Raw genomic sequence first — 17304 nt, forward strand, 5'->3', positions numbered from 1 at the left:
TGCTTGTCTCCTTCTTGGCCTTCAATATCCCTATGGACTCCTTGTTGGTCTTGGTACATTCGAACAAGGCCTTGGAGGGATTCCTTGAAGAACTTGGTTCGTACACGTGTGACTGGACCCAATGGAAATCGGACCAGCTCATTGCGTGGGCCCTCATCCATACACACGTCACTGATACGGTTCTCGATCAACTCGTTTCGAGACACGTAGCACGTTTGCCCAAGGATCTAGCGAGGTGGTCCAACGCTTGGATTGCGGAACCTGGAATCAAGCGGGACGATTAGATTTAATTATAGGCGTTAGAACGATGACTCCATAGAGGTGATTACTCGAATGGATAGGTCGATAGAACAATCTAGGACGAGACGCAATATTGCTTACAACCCTTGCCAAAGCAAGTGAAAAAGCTCGAATATCTCTTAACAAGAAGAATCGACATTAATCAAATTGTATTGATCCAACTTGTGTCCAAAACCCTTGCAAAGTAAGCCCTTTTATAGGCTAGAGGTTTCTAAAACCCTAATGGAACAGTCGGCCATCTTGGTGTCTAGATTGGCCGACCCATGCTTCTATTACGCAGTTAATCTAACCCTAAGCAACATTAAGGCCTAAAGACCCAACCCGGCCCAATCACTTGGAGGCCCGATTGACTCTCCATGGGCTTGGATCATGGTGTAGATGTTTTGCTTGTCTCCTTCTAGGCCTTCAATATCCCTATGGACTCCATGTTGGTTTTGGACCATTTGAACAAGTACTTGGAGGGATTTCTTTAAGAGCTTGGCTCGTGCCTGTGTGACTAGGGCCAATGGAACTCGGACCGGATCATTTCGTGGGCCATTGCACACACCACTGATACGGTCCTTGATCAACTCGTTACGAGACACATAGCACGTTTGCTCAAGTATCTAGCGAGGTGGGCCAACGCTTGGATTACGGAACCTAGAATCAAACAGACGACACGATTTGATTATAGGAGGTAGAACGACGACTCCACAGTGGTGATTACTCTAATAGATACGTCGGTACAACAATCTAGGACGGGACGCAAGATTGCTCACAACCCTTACAAAGGCAAGTAAAAAGGCTCGACTCTCTCTTAACAAGAAGAACCGAAATTAACCAAACTTTATTGATCAAACTTGTGTCCAAAACCCTTATAATGCAAGCCTTTTTATAGGTTAGAGGTTACTAAAACCCTACGAAAACCCTAAATGAATAGTCGGCCATCTTGGTATCAAGACGGGCCGGCCCATGCTTCTATTACGCAGTTAATCTTACACTAAGCAACCTTAAGGCCTAAAGACCCTACTCAGCCCAATCACTTAGAGGCCCGCTTGACTCTCCATGGGCTTGGATCATGGTGTAGATGATTTGCTTGTATCCTTACTCCTTGTTGGTCTTTGACCATTCGAACAAGGCCTGGGAGGGATTCCTTGAAGAACTTGGCTCGTACACGTGTGACTGGGCCCAATGGAACTCGAACCAGCTCATTACGTGGGCCCTGATCCACACACACGTCACTGTTACGGTCCTCGATCAACTCGTTTCGAGACATGTAGCACGTTTGCACAAGGATCTAGCGAGGTGGTCCAACGCTTGGATTGTGGAACCTGGAATCAAGCGGGACGATTAAATTTAATTATAGGCGTTAGAACGATGACTCCATAGAGGTGATTACTCGAATGGATAGGTCGATACAACAATATAGGACCAGACGCAATATTGCTTACAACCCTTGCCAAAGCAAGTGAAAAAGCTCGAATATCTCTTAACAAGAAAAATCGACATTAATCAAATTGTATTGATCCAACTTGTGTCCAAAATCCTTGCAAAGCAAGCCCTTTTATAGGCTAGAGGTTTCTAAAACCCTAATTGAACAGTCGGCGATCTTGGTGTCTAGATTGGCCGACCCATGCTTCTATTACGCAGTTAATCTAACCCTAAGCAACATTAAGGCCTAAAGACCCAACTCGGCCCAATCACTTGGAGGCCCGCTTGACTCTCCATGGGCTTGGATCATGGTGTAGATGTTTTGCTTGTCTCCTTCTAGGCCTTCAATATCCCTATGGACTCCATGTTGGTTTTGGACCATTTGAAGAAGGCCTTGGAGGGATTTCTTTAAGAGCTTGGCTCGTGCATGTGTGACTAGGCCCAATGGAACTCGGACCGGATTGTTTCGTGGGGCATGATCCATGCACACATCACTGATACGGTCCTTGATCAACTCGTTACGAGACACATAGAACGTTTGCTCAAGTATCTAGCGAGGTGGTCCAACGCTTGGATTACGGAACCTGGAATCAAACAGACGACACGATTTGATTATACGAGGTAGAACGACGAATCCAAAGTGGTGATTACTCTAATAGATACGTCGGTAGAACAATCTAGGACGGGACGCAAGATTGCTCACAACCCTTGCAAAGGCAAGTAAAAAGGCTCGACTCTCTCTTAACAAGAAGAACCGAAATTAACCAAACTTTATGGATCAAACTTGTGTCCAAAACCCTTATAGTGCAAGCCTTTTTATAGGTTAGAGGTTACTAAAACCCTACGAAAACCCTAAATGAATAGTCGGCCATCTTGGTATCAAGACGGGCCGGCCCATGCTTCTATTACGCAGTTAATCTTACACTAAGCAACCTTAAGGCCTAAAGACCCTACTCGGCCCAATCACTTAGAGGCCCGCTTGATTCTCCATGGGCTTGGATCATGGTGTAGATGATTTGCTTGTATCCTTCTTGGCCTTCAATATCCCTTTGGACTACTTGTTGGTCTTGGACCATTCGAACAAGGCCTTGGAGGGATTCCTTGAAGAACTTGGCTCGTACACGTGTGACTGGGCCCAATGGAACTCGGACCAGCTTATTGCATGGGCCCTGATCCACACACACGTCACTGATACGGTCCTCGATCAACTCGTTTCGAGACACGTAGGACGTTGGCCCAAGTATCTAGCGAGGTGGTCCAACGCTTGGATTGCGGAACCTGGAATCAAGCGGGACGATTAGATTTAATTATAGGCGTTAGAACGATGACTCCATAGAGGTGATTACTCGAATGGATAGGTCGATACAACAATATAGGACGAGACGCAATATTGCTTACAACCCTTGCCAAAGCCAGTGAAAAAGCTCGAATATCTCTTAACAAGAAGAATCGACATTAATCAAATTGTATTGATCCAACTTGTGTCCAAAATCCTTGCAAAGCAAGCCCTTTTATAGGCTAGAGGTTTCTAAAACCCTAATGGAACAGTCGGCCATCTTGGTGTCTAGATTGGCCGACCCATGCTTCTATTACGCAGTTAATCTAACCCTAAGGAACATTAAGGCCTAAAGACCCAACCCGGCCCAATCACTTGGAGGCCCGAATGACTCTCCATGGGCTTGGATCATGGTGTAGATGTTTTGCTTGTCTCCTTCTAGGCCTTCAATATCCCTATGGACTCCATGTTGGTTTTGGACCATTTGAACAAGGACTTGGAGGTATTTCTTTAAGAGCTTGGCTCGTGCCTGTGTGACTAGGCCCAATGGAACTCGAACCGGATCATTTCGTGGGCCATTGCACACATCACTGATACGGTCCTTGATCAACTCGTTACGAAACACATAGCACGTTTGCTCAAGTATCAAGCGAGGTGGGCCAAGGCTTGGATTACGGAACCTAGAATCAAACAGACGACACGATTTGATTATAGGAGGCAGAACGACGACTCCACAGTGGTGATTACTCTAATAGATACGTCGGTACAACAATCTAGGACGGGACGCAAGATTGCTCACAACCCTTGCAAAGGCAAGTAAAAAGGCTCGACTCTCTCTTAACAAGAAGAACCGAAATTAACCAAACTTTATTCATCAAACTTGTGTCCAAAACCCTTATAATGCAAGCCTTTTTATAGGTTAGAGGTTACTAAAACCCTACGAAAACCCTAAATGAATAGTCAGCCATCTTGGTATCAAGACGGGCCGGCCCATGCTTCTATTACGCAGTTAATCTTACACTAAGCAACCTTAAGGCCTAAAGACCCTACTCAGCCCAATCACTTAGAGGCCCGCTTGACTCTCCATGGGCTTGGATCATGGTGTAGATGATTTGCTTGTATCCTTACTCCTTGTTGGTCTTGGACCATTCGAACAAGGCCTGGGAGGGATTCCTTGAAGAACTTGGCTCGTACACATGTGACTGGGCCCAATGGAACTCGGACCAGCTCATTGCGTGGGCCCTGATCCACACACACGTCACTGATACGGTCCTCGATCAACTCGTTTCGAGACACGTAGCACGTTTGCCCAAGGATCTAGCGAGGTGGTCCAACGCTTGGATTGCGGAACCTGGAATCAAGCGGGACGATTAGATTTAATTATAGGCGTTAGAACGATGACTCCATAGAGGTGATTACTCGAATGGATAGGTCGATAGAACAATCTAGGACGAGACGCAATATTGCTTACAACCCTTGCCAAAGCAAGTGAAAAAGCTCGAATATCTCTTAACAAGAAGAATCGACATTAATCAAATTGTATTGATCCAACTTGTGTCCAAAACCCTTGCAAAGTAAGCCCTTTTATAGGCTAGAGGTTTCTAAAACCCTAAAGGAGCAGTCGGCCATCTTGGTGTCGAGATTGGCCGACCCATGCTTCTATTACGCAGTTAATCGAACCCTAAGGAACATTAAGGCCTAAAGACCCAACCCGGCCCAATCACTTGGAGGCCCGATTGACTCTCCATGGGCTTGGATCATGGTGTAGATGTTTTGTTTGTCTCCTTCTAGGCCTTCAATATCCCTATGGACTCCATGTTGGTTTTGGACCATTTGAACAAGGACTTGGAGGGATTTCTTTAAGAGCTTGGCTCGTGCATGTGTGACTAGGCCCAACGGAACTCGGACCGGATCATTTCGTGGGCCATTGCACACATCACTGATACGGTCCTTGATCAACTCGTTACGAGACACATAGCACGTTTGCTCAAGTATCTAGCGAGGTGGGCCAACGCTTGGATTACGGAACCTAGAATCAAACAGACGACACGATTTGATTATAGGAGGTAGAACGACGACTCCACAGTGTTGATTACTCTAATAGATACGTCGGTACAACAATCTAGGACAACACGCAAGATTGCTCACAACCCTTGCAAAGGCAAGTAAAAAGGCTCGACTCTCAATTAACAAGAAGAATCGAAATTAACCAAATTTTATTGATCCAACTTGTGTCCAAAACCCTTATAATGCAAGCCCTTTTATAGGCTAGAGGTTACTAAAACCCTACAAAAACCCTAAATGAACAGTCGGCCATCTTGTTATCAAGACGGGCCGGCCCATGCTTCTATTACGCAGTTAATCTTACACTAAGCAACATTAAGGCCTAAAGACCCAACTCGGCCCAATCACTTGGAGGCCCGCTTGACTCTCCATGGGTTTGGATCATGGGGTAGAAGATTTGCTTGTCTCCTTCTTGGCCTTCAATATCCCTATGGACTCCTTGTTGGTCTTGGTACATTCGAACAAGGCCTTGGAGGGATTCCTTGAAGAACTTGGTTCGTACACGTGTGACTGGACCCAATGGAAATCGGACCAGCTCATTGCGTGGGCCCTCATCCATACACACGTCACTGATACGGTTCTCGATCAACTCGTTTCGAGACACGTAGCACGTTTGCCCAAGGATCTAGCGAGGTGGTCCAACGCTTGGATTGCGGAACCTGGAATCAAGCGGGACGATTAGATTTAATTATAGGCGTTAGAACGATGACTCCATAGAGGTGATTACTCGAATGGATAGGTCGATAGAACAATCTAGGACGAGACGCAATATTGCTTACAACCCTTGCCAAAGCAAGTGAAAAAGCTCGAATATCTCTTAACAAGAAGAATCGACATTAATCAAATTGTATTGATCCAACTTGTGTCCAAAACCCTTGCAAAGTAAGCCCTTTTATAGGCTAGAGGTTTCTAAAACCCTAAAGGAGCAGTCGGCCATCTTGGTGTCGAGATTGGCCGACCCATGCTTCTATTACGCAGTTAATCGAACCCTAAGCAACATTAAGGCCTAAAGACCCAACGCGGCCCAATCACTTGGAGGCCCGCTTGATGGGCTTGGATCATGGTGTAGATGTTTTGCTTGTCTCCTTCTAGGCCTTCAATATCCCTATGGACTCCATTTTGGTTTTGGACCATTTGAACAAGGCCTTGGAGGGATTTCTTTAAGAGCTTGGCTCGTGCATGTGTGACTAGGCCCAATAGAACTCGGACCGGATCATTTCGTGGGCCATGATCCATGCACATATCAGTGATACGGTCCTTGATCAACTCGTTACGAGACACATAGCACGTTTGCTCAAGTATCTAGCGAGGTGGTCCAACGCTTGGATTACGGAACCTAGAATCAAACAGACGACACGATTTGATTATACGGGGTAAAACGACAAATCCACAGTGGTGATTACTCTAATAGATACGTCGGTAGAACAATCTAGGACGAGACGCAAGATTGCTCACAACCCTTGCAAAGGCAAGTAAAAAGGCTCGACTCTCTATTAACAAGAAGAATCGAAATTAACCAAACTTTATTGCTCCAACTTGTGTCCAAAACCCTTATAATGCAAGCCTTTTTATATGCTAGAGGTTACTAAAACCCTACGAAAACCCTAAATGAACAGTCGGCCGTCTTGGTATCAAGACGGGCCGGCCCATGCTTCTATTACGCAGTTAATCTTACACTAAGCAACCTTAAGGCCTAAAGACCCTACTCGGCCCAATCACTTAGAGACCCGCTTGACTCTCCATGGGCGTGGATCATGGTGTAGATGATTTGCTTGTATCCTTACTCCTTGTTGGTCTTGGACCATTCGAACAAGGCCTGGGAGGGATTCCTTGAAGAACTTGGCTCGTACACGTGTGACTGGGCCCAATGGAACTCGGACCAACTCATTCCGTGGGCCCGGATCCACACACACGTCACTGATACGGTCCTCGATCAACTCGTTTCGAGACATGTAGCACGTTTGCCCAAGGATCTAGCGAGGTGGTCCAACGCTTGGATTGCGGAACCTGGAATCAAGCGGGACGATTACATTTAATTATAGGCGTTAGAACGATGACTCCATAGAGGTGATTACTCGAATGGATAGGTCGATAGAACAATGTAGGACGAGACGTAATATTGCTTACAACCCTTGCCAAAACAAGTGAAAAAGCTCGAATATCTCTTAACAAGAAGAATCGACATTAATCAAATTGTATTGATCCAACTTGTGTCCAAAACCCTTCCAAAGCAAGCCCTTTTATAGGCTAGAGGTTTCTAAAACCCTAAAGGAGCAGTCGGCGATCTTGGTGTCTAGATTGGCCGACCCATGCTTCTATTACGCAGTTAATCTAACCCTAAGCAACATTAAGGCCTAAAGACCCAACTCGGCCCAATCACTTGGAGGCCCGCTTGACTCTCCATGGGCTTGGATCATGGTGTAGATGTTTTGCTTGTCTCTTTCTAGGCCTTCAATATCCCTATGGACTCCATGTTGGTTTTGGACCATTTGAACAAGGCCTTGGAGGGATTTCTTTAAGTGCTTGGCTCGTGTATGTGTGACTAGGCCCAATGGAACTTGGACCGGATCATTTCGTGGGCCATGATCCATGCACACATCACTGATACGGTCCTTGATCAACTCGTTACGAGACACATAGCACGTTTGCTCAAGTATCTAGCGAGGTGGTCCAACGCTTCGATTACGGAACCTAGAATCAAACAGACGACACGATTCGATTATACGAGGTAGAACGACGAATCCACAGTGGTGATTACTCTAATAGATACGTCGGTAGAACAATCTAGGATGGGACGCAAGATTGCTCACAACCCTTGCAAAGGCAAGTAAAAAGGCTCGACTCTCTCTTAACAAGAAGAACCGAAATTAACCAAACTTTATTGATCACACTTGTGTCCAAAACCCTTATAATGCAAGCCTTTTTATAGGTTAGAGGTTACTAAAACCCTACGAAAACCCTAAATGAATAGTCGGCCATCTTGGTATCAAGACGGGCCGGCCCATGCTTCTATTACGCAGTTAATCTTACACTAAGCAACCTTAAGGCCTAAAGACCCTACTCGGCCCAATCACTTAGAGGCCCACTTGACTCTCCATGGGCTTGGATCAGTGTAGATGATTTGCTTGTATCCTTCTTGGCCTTCAATATCCCTATGGACTACTTGTTGGTCTTGGACCATTCGAACAAGGCCTGGGAGGGATTCCTTGAAGAACTTGGCTCGTACACGTGTGACTGGGCCCAATGGAACTCGGACCAACTCATTCCGTGGGCCCGGATCCACACACACGTCACTGATACGGTCCTCGATCAACTCGTTTCGAGACATGTAGCACGTTTGCCCAAGGATCTAGCGAGGTGGTCCAACGCTTGGATTGCGGAACCTGGAATCAAGCGGGACGATTACATTTAATTATAGGCGTTAGAACGATGACTCCATAGAGGTGATTACTCGAATGGATAGGTCGATACAACAATATAGGACGAGACGCAATATTGCTTACAACCCTTGCCAAAGCAAGTGAAAAAGCTCGAATATCTCTTAACAAGAAGAATCGACATTAATCAAATTGTATTGATCCAACTTGTGTCCAAAATCCTTGCAAAGCAAGCCCTTTTATAGGCTAGAAGTTTCTAAAACCCTAATGGAACAGTCGGCCATCTTGGTGTCTAGATTGGCCGACCCATGCTTCTATTACGCAGTTAATCTAACCCTAAGCAACATTAAGGCCTAAAGACCCAACCCGGCCCAATCACTTGGAGGCCCGATTGACTCTCCATGGGCTTGGATCATGGTGTAGATGTTTTGCTTGTCTCCTTCTAGGCCTTCAATATCCCTATGGACTCCATGTTGGTTTTGGACCATTTGAACAAGTACTTGGAGGGATTTCTTTAAGAGCTTGGCTCGTGCCTGTGTGACTAGGCCCAATGGAACTCGGACCGGATCATTTCGTGGGCCATTGCACACATCACTGATACGGTCCTTGATCAACTCGTTACGAGACACATAGCATGTGACAGCCCCACCTTCCCCTAAGGCGAACCAAAGAGGTTAGCGGACTGCCTGCCCAGCTTTCGCCAGGACTAACGGTGCAGTATAGAGCGATCTTTCACGTTCCGGAATTTATAACGCGCGCAAATAAGGCAAAAGGGCAAAATAACCCAAAATAAAAGAAACAAAATCCGGAGTCGGCCATGAATAGTAACCGACTCGTCCGAACCCAACCAAACATCGAATTTATGAATTACATAAACCACATAACATTTAGCCTTTACAAACCAAAAATGACATTTAAAAGTGATACAAAAGTCACTACATATATGGTTTGCCAAAACAAAAGTGAAAACGGCCCTAATGACACATTTAGGGTCCCATTTTATATACAATACAAAAGAGTCATTCATCTAGTTCATTCGGCAACCATTTATCAAAATTCATTCCAAAAGAGTCATATTCCTGTAAGGAAAACAAAAGGAACGGGGTGAGCTAATTGCCCAGTGAGAATACAACTCAAGCAACCAAATTCATGAATACGTCAAGTTTAACAGTCCAATTTACCAAAATAAATAAAGCCACACATTAATAATGAGGATAAAAGGATACGGGTGGCTCTCAAGAGCCCTTTTCCTCGTTTGAATTCTTGATCAGGTCTCATTGACTCTCCGTCAATGTCTGAAAGGTAACCAACCGTAGACTCCTCTTAACTTCCATTCCCTTCCTCCTAACATTCCTCAACCGGGCCCGAAATCCAAACTCTTACATTGTGGTATTACTCGAGTAAACCGGAATCAAGAGTCTCTCATACTACAAGATTCCCTATGATGTTGCCCCAAGGCACATTAATTGGCACGACCAAGCCCTCGCCGGCTCGATTCAATCAATAACCAATGGGGTTGAGCTCATGGATAATATTTGAAGTCATGTATTTCATTTCATATAACATTTCATATAACATTTCATATAACTTTCCAATAACATGCGAAACAATAAGTGAAAGTGATAAAGTACACTCTCACTTGGATCAATCAACATTCAACATCTCAAGTACAAAGATCAAAGCCATGTAATAGCACATAAGTGAGTAGTACACTCACCTAGCTAGCACAATGCGGTTTCAAATACTTTAGTCAAAAGAACGTTGTGCACCACCGTCACGCCCTAAAATCACGCAACAAATGCAATGAGACTCGATAACGAGTCATATAGCAATGCTAAACACAACCCCAATAGGGTTTCATATGCATAAATGAGCATAATAGCAAACCAGAAATTAGAAAATGGCCTTAGTCTTGGCCCCAAATAGAAAACTGTTTTGCCCTTATTATGCGGTAATGGTGTAAAATTCTCTACGGTTATCGGATGGGGGTGTAAGACCCACCGTTTCGAAGCTATGAAACAGGGCTACAACAATGTAGAAGGTCACTCAATCCAGTTCCTAGCTTAACTAGGTCGAAAATGCCAAATACTATACCAGAATTACCAAAACAGGTTTGCAAATCACACAAAACTGTAATTACTATAACTTAGTCTATACAAGTCCAAATTCCGAAATTCCAAAGGCATATGTTAGCTAAGACATCCAGCTACATTTCATCAGAAGACACCAACAACTAAATCCAAACCAATTCCAGTCAAAATGGCCAATAACCAGTACAGTTTTCGCATTCTGTCCAAAGCAGAACAGCTACAGTAATTTCGTCATATCTCACTCCACACTAATCCAAATGACCTGAAATTTTGCAGGCACCTCAAACACATCAATACCTACAACTTTCATGTTTTGAGCAAAGTCCAATTCGGCCTCTATCTATGACCTAAAATTTCGGACAGAATGTTCAACCAAGAACCCTAATTTTTCCAGAAATTCTTCCAAATTCAAAATTGATTGCAATTTCCTATCATATGCACCTACTAGAGCCAAAGCCCCTTATTACCAACTATCAAAAACAACCACACCATCAAGATCATATGAAACCAGAAAATTCCTCAAAAAAATAAAAAACTCAACCAAATCACTTCAAACCAAGAAATAAATCATATATTCCTTCACTCATGCCACCATTAAGCATCATATAACCATCATTAGGTATAGGGGAGAGGTTGAAGCATCACTTACCAAGAAACAAGAGAGAGGAGGATATTGGACACCTTAGCTCTTCAAAACAACTTCACTAATACCCTTACTAGCACTAAAAGATAGGATTTTATGGAGTGAAATGGATGGAAGCAAATGTTTTTGGTTGATTTGCACCAAGTAGAAGCTAAAACTTGAAGAGTTTCTCCTTCCTTCCTTGAGCTAGAGAGCCGGCCAACAAGAGAAGAAAATGGTGAGTTTTAGTCAATTTTTTGAGATATTTAACTAATGGGTCAAAAGTCAAAAACATGAATAGTAAGCCTTAAGTCAAACCCAATGAAACAATGACACTTGGCACCTCAATTAATGCAATCCTATCCTTTCTTTTCTCTCTCACATCAATCATTTCACACACTCTACTTATCTCTTAACACCCGATAAATTTTACACAGTATCCGAAACTTAACCTTATTGGCCGAATTTTTCCGAACTTTTCGCACTAGTGGGTCCCACGTCCACTATTTACTCTTAATTTTCTAAAAACTCTCTAATACTAGAAAAATCATCTTAAAACTATAATTACGCATAAAATCTACCAGAAAATATTTCTAAGCCAAAAAATGCAAAAATTATGCAATTAAGGGGTAATAAACCCTAGGAAAAAAAAAATAGGGTTTTTACGGGTTCTCACACTCTCCCCCCCTTAAAAGAATTTCGTCCTCGAAATTTTCTCACCTTGATTCACAAATAGCTCAGGGTATTGTTTTTTCCACCTCCAAGGTAGCCTTTTCTATCCCATGATTTTTTTTTTTTTCGCGAACACTATTCTCTCTCCTACCCAAACCCTACGATCCTTACAAACCATACCAAGACTCAAACGATGATTTTTCCCCAAAGGATTACTACTTTCAGGTAGGCGTGATATCTATTTCGTCCATCAGAATTGGGACTGAAAAATGGATGAGTAACACCGGGATCTACTAATATTTACGCAGAAATACCGCAATCGTACCTTCCTCAATCTCAGGAGAATCGGGGACCTGTTGTGGCTCCAGTGAATACACTCGAGCTGCTACCTTAGGTTTCGTCCCATTCCCCTTATCCGGTCCCGTGTTGGTCTTTGACATAGTTTGAGCTCCCCTTCCTTCTTGCGTCATAAGTAGGCAGGTAGCAAGCTTGTGGTTTGCGCTTCCACAACGCAGACATTTGCCTCCTTTCTTCCAACAATTGTCTTCAGAATGATTCGACTTCCCGCAATACCCGCAAGGTCCGCGTGCTGCAGAAGCCGAGCCTCCTCTCTGGCCTCTCCCCAACTGGCTGCCTCGTGACGGGCTCTCTCGTGACACTCCCGGTACCCTTTCTTCCCCAATTCCTCGCCCAAACTTGGAAGGGGTACTCTCATTCCCCTGCCCCGAATTATTTCCAGGAAATCCTCGCTTTTTCGCCTGGAAATTTCTTACTTGCAATCTGGCACTCTCTACCCGTTGGGCCTTCTCAACGGCCTCGCTAAAAGCATTGATTTGAGCCACTGCGAGGTCCTTCTGAATCTCCACGTTTAGGCCCTGGATAAAACGCCTAATTCGCCGTTGCTCCGTCACAATCAACTCAGGCGCAAATTTGGACAGGCGGGTGAACTGGCTCTCGTATTCTGCCACCGATTGAGCTCCTTGGCGGAGTCGGATGAACTCATCTTCCTTCCTTTCCTGAACTAGAGGAGGGAAGAATTTCGCGTTAAACTCCCTCATAAAATTTACCCAAGTCCTGGGCGTTTGTTCCCTCTCCCATTTTTGCCGAATGACATTCCACCAGGAGCGGGCCGCCTCTTCCAGCTGGAAAACGGCAAAAGTCACCTGCCGTTCTTCGGTATAGTGTAGGGCGGCAAAAATATCGACCATCTTTTCGAGCCACCTTTCGGCAACATCCGGATCAGGTCCCCCGATGAACTTGGGTGGGGCAAACTTTTGAAATCGTTCCAGAGCTCTGTCTTCGCTCTCAACATGATTGCCAGGGTTTCCAGGGTTTCCAGGATTAGGGTTTGGATTCTGGCCTTGTTGCTGCACCACTTGTGCCAACAGGTTTGTCATTTGCTGCATAGCGGCAGCTATCTGTACATTAGGGTCAACTCTCGGTTCAGGATGGGGTCCAGAGGAGGTTTCTCCAGTACCCCGGTCTGGCGTAGGTTGCCTATTCCCGCGCCCACGGCCCCGTCCACTACGTGTGCCGTCCATACAATCTAAGTCGATCTAGGTCACAAAATAAATATACTGTTAATGGGCAATGGGCACCTAACCCCTCCTTTTCGTAGCCCGAAACAAGAACAAGTAAACAAGAACAAATAACTACTCCACTCCCTCGTCGAGCATTTAAACACATAACAAATATACAGAGAACACATAACAGTATCAACATGTATACAGAACAGTCAGTCAAGTACATATAAAGTCATCCATAGAATCACAATTTCTAGTTCGCCCCATTCTTTCTAACCTAGGCCTTCATATCTTTCGTATCCGGGCGCAAGAATCTCGTCTAAGATAATTCACCTCTCGAGCCGGCCGGTCCCAAGAGTAAACCATCCGTATTAAAGATTCCTACCCGACATACATACCTAGCTTCCTCGAGTTGCATAATAAAGATTTTTACACTTATAACATGCCCCATTCATAACTTACGCTCAAACGAGCACTTAGACATCTCAATGAAATCAGGACCATAACACCACTTGGCCCTAGGCTCACTCCGCGCAGAGACCACGCGAAGTGGCTCTGATACCACCTGTGACAGCTCCACCTTCCCCTAAGGCGAACCAAAGAGGTTAGCGGACTGCCTGCCCAGCTCTCGCCAGGACTAACGGTGCAGTATAGAGCGATCTTTCACGTTCCGGAACTTATAACGCGCGCAAATAAGGCAAAAGGGCAAAATAACCCAAAATAAAAGAAACAAAATCCGGAGTCGGCCATGAATAGTAACCGACTCGTCCGAACCCAACCAAACATCGAATTTATGAATTACATAAACCACATAACATTTAGCCTTTACAAACCAAAAATGACATTTAAAAGTGATACAAAAGTCACTACATATATGGTTTGCCAAAACAAAAGTGAAAACGGCCCTAATGACACATTTAGGGTCCCATTTTATATACAATACAAAAGAGTCATTCATCTAGTTCATTCGGCAACCATTTATCAAAATTCATTCCAAAAGAGTCATATTCCTGTAAGGAAAACAAAAGGAACGGGGTGAGCTAATTGCCCAGTGAGAATACAACTCAAGCAACCAAATTCATGAATACGTCAAGTTTAACAGTCCAATTTACCAAAATAAATAAAGCCACACATTAATAATGAGGATCAAAGGATACGGGTGGCTCTCAAGAGCCCTTTTCCTCGTTTGAATTCTTGATCAGGTCTCATTGACTCTCCGTCAATGTCTGAAAGGTAACCAACCGTAGACTCCTCTTAACTTCCATTCCCTTCCTCCTAACATTCCTCAACCGGGCCCGAAATCCAAACTCTTACATTGTGGTATTACTCGAGTAAACCGGAATCAAGAGTCTCTCATACTACAAGATTCCCTATGATGTTGCCCCAAGGCACATTAATTGGCACGACCAAGCCCTCGCCGGCTCGATTCAATCAATAACCAATGGGGTTGAGCTCATGGATAATATTTGAAGTCATGTATTTCATTTCATATAACATTTCATATAACATTTCATATAACTTTCCAATAACATGCGAAACAATAAGTGAAAGTGATAAAGTACACTCTCACTTGGATCAATCAACATTCAACATCTCAAGTACAAAGATCAAAGCCATGTAATAGCACATAAGTGAGTAGTACACTCACCTAGCTAGCACAATGCGGTTTCAAATACTTTAGTCAAAAGAACGTTGTGCACCACCGTCACGCCCTAAAATCACGCAACAAATGCAATGAGACTCGATAACGAGTCATATAGCAATGCTAAACACAACCCCAATAGGGTTTCATATGCATAAATGAGCATAATAGCAAACCAGAAATTAGAAAATGGCCTTAGTCTTGGCCCCAAATAGAAAACTGTTTTGCCCTTATTATGCGGTAATGGTGTAAAATTCTCTACGGTTATCGGATGGGGGTGTAAGACCCACCGTTTCGAAGCTATGAAACAGGGCTACAACAATGTAGAAGGTCACTCAATCCAGTTCCTAGCTTAACTAGGTCGAAAATGCCAAATACTATACCAGAATTACCAAAACAGGTTTGCAAATCACACAAAACTGTAATTACTATAACTTAGTCTATACAAGTCCAAATGCCGAAATTCCAAAGGCATATGTTAGCTAAGACATCCAGCTACATTTCATCAGAAGACACCAACAACTAAATCCAAACCAATTCCAGTCAAAATGGCCAATAACCAGTACAGTTTTCGCATTCTGTCCAAAGCAGAACAGCTACAGTAATTTCGTCATATCTCACTCCACACTAATCCAAATGACCTGAAATTTTGCAGGCACCTCAAACACATCAATACCTACAACTTTCATGTTTTGAGAAAAGTCCAATTCGGCCTCTATCTATGACCTAAAATTTCGGACAGAATGTTCAACCAAGAACCCTAATTTTTCCAGAAATTCTTCCAAATTCAAAATTGATTGCAATTTCCTATCATATGCACCTACTAGAGCCAAAGCCCCTTATTACCAACTATCAAAAACAACCACACCATCAAGATCATATGAAACCAGAAAATTCCTCAAAAAAATAAAAAACTCAACCAAATCACTTCAAACCAAGAAATAAATCATATATTCCTTCACTCATGCCACCATTAAGCATCATATAACCATCATTAGGTATAGGGGAGAGGTTGAAGCATCACTTACCAAGAAACAAGAGAGAGGAGGATATTGGACACCTTAGCTCTTCAAAACAACTTCACTAATACCCTTACTAGCACTAAAAGATAGGATTTTATGGAGTGAAATGGATGGAAGCAAATGTTTTTGGTTGATTTGCACCAAGTAGAAGCTAAAACTTGAAGAGTTTCTCCTTCCTTCCTTGAGCTAGAGAGCCGGCCAACAAGAGAAGAAAATGGTGAGTTTTAGTCAATTTTTTGAGATATTTAACTAATGGGTCAAAAGTCAAAAACATGAATAGTAAGCCTTAAGTCAAACCCAATGAAACAATGACACTTGGCACCTCAATTAATGCAATCCTATCCTTTCTTTTCTCTCTCACATCAATCATTTCACACACTCTACTTATCTCTTAACACCCGATAAATTTTACACAGTATCCGAAACTTAACCTTATTGGCCGAATTTTTCCGAACTTTTCGCACTAGTGGGTCCCACGTCCACTATTTACTCTTAATTTTCTAAAAACTCTCTAATACTAGAAAAATCATCTTAAACTATAATTACGCATAAAATCTACCAGAAAATATTTCTAAGCCAAAAAATGCAAAAATTATGCAATTAAGGGGTAATAAACCCTAGGAAAAAAAAAATAGGGTTTTTACGGGTTCTCACACTCTCCCCCCCTTAAAAGAATTTCGTCCTCGAAATTTTCTCACCTTGATTCACAAATAGCTCAGGGTATTGTTTTTTCCACCTCCAAGGTAGCCTTTTCTATCCCATGATTTTTTTTTTTTTCGCGAACACTATTCTCTCTCCTACCCAAACCCTACGATCCTTACAAACCATACCAAGACTCAAACGATGATTTTTCCCCAAAGGATTACTACTTTCAGGTAGGCGTGATATCTATTTCGTCCATCAGAATTGGGACTGAAAAATGGATGAGTAACACCGGGATCTACTAATATTTCCGCAGAAATACCGCAATCGTACCTTCCTCAATCTCAGGAGAATCGGGGACCTGTTGTGGCTCCAGTGAATACACTCGAGCTGCTACCTTAGGTTTCGTCCCATTCCCCTTATCCGGTCCCGTGTTGGTCTTTGACATAGTTTGAGCTCCCCTTCCTTCTTGCGTCATAAGTAGGCAGGTAGCAAGCTTGTGGTTTGCGCTTCCACAACGCAGACATTTGCCTCCTTTCTTCCAACAATTGTCTTCAGAATGATTCGACTTCCCGCAATACCCGCAAGGTCCGCGTGCTGCAGAAGCCGAGCCTCCTCTCTGGCCTCTCCCCAACTGGCTGCCTCGTGACGGGCTCTCTCGTGA

This window comes from Coffea arabica, chromosome 11c, assembly GCF_036785885.1.
Source record: "Coffea arabica cultivar ET-39 chromosome 11c, Coffea Arabica ET-39 HiFi, whole genome shotgun sequence".
NCBI lineage: Eukaryota > Viridiplantae > Streptophyta > Magnoliopsida > Gentianales > Rubiaceae > Coffea > Coffea arabica.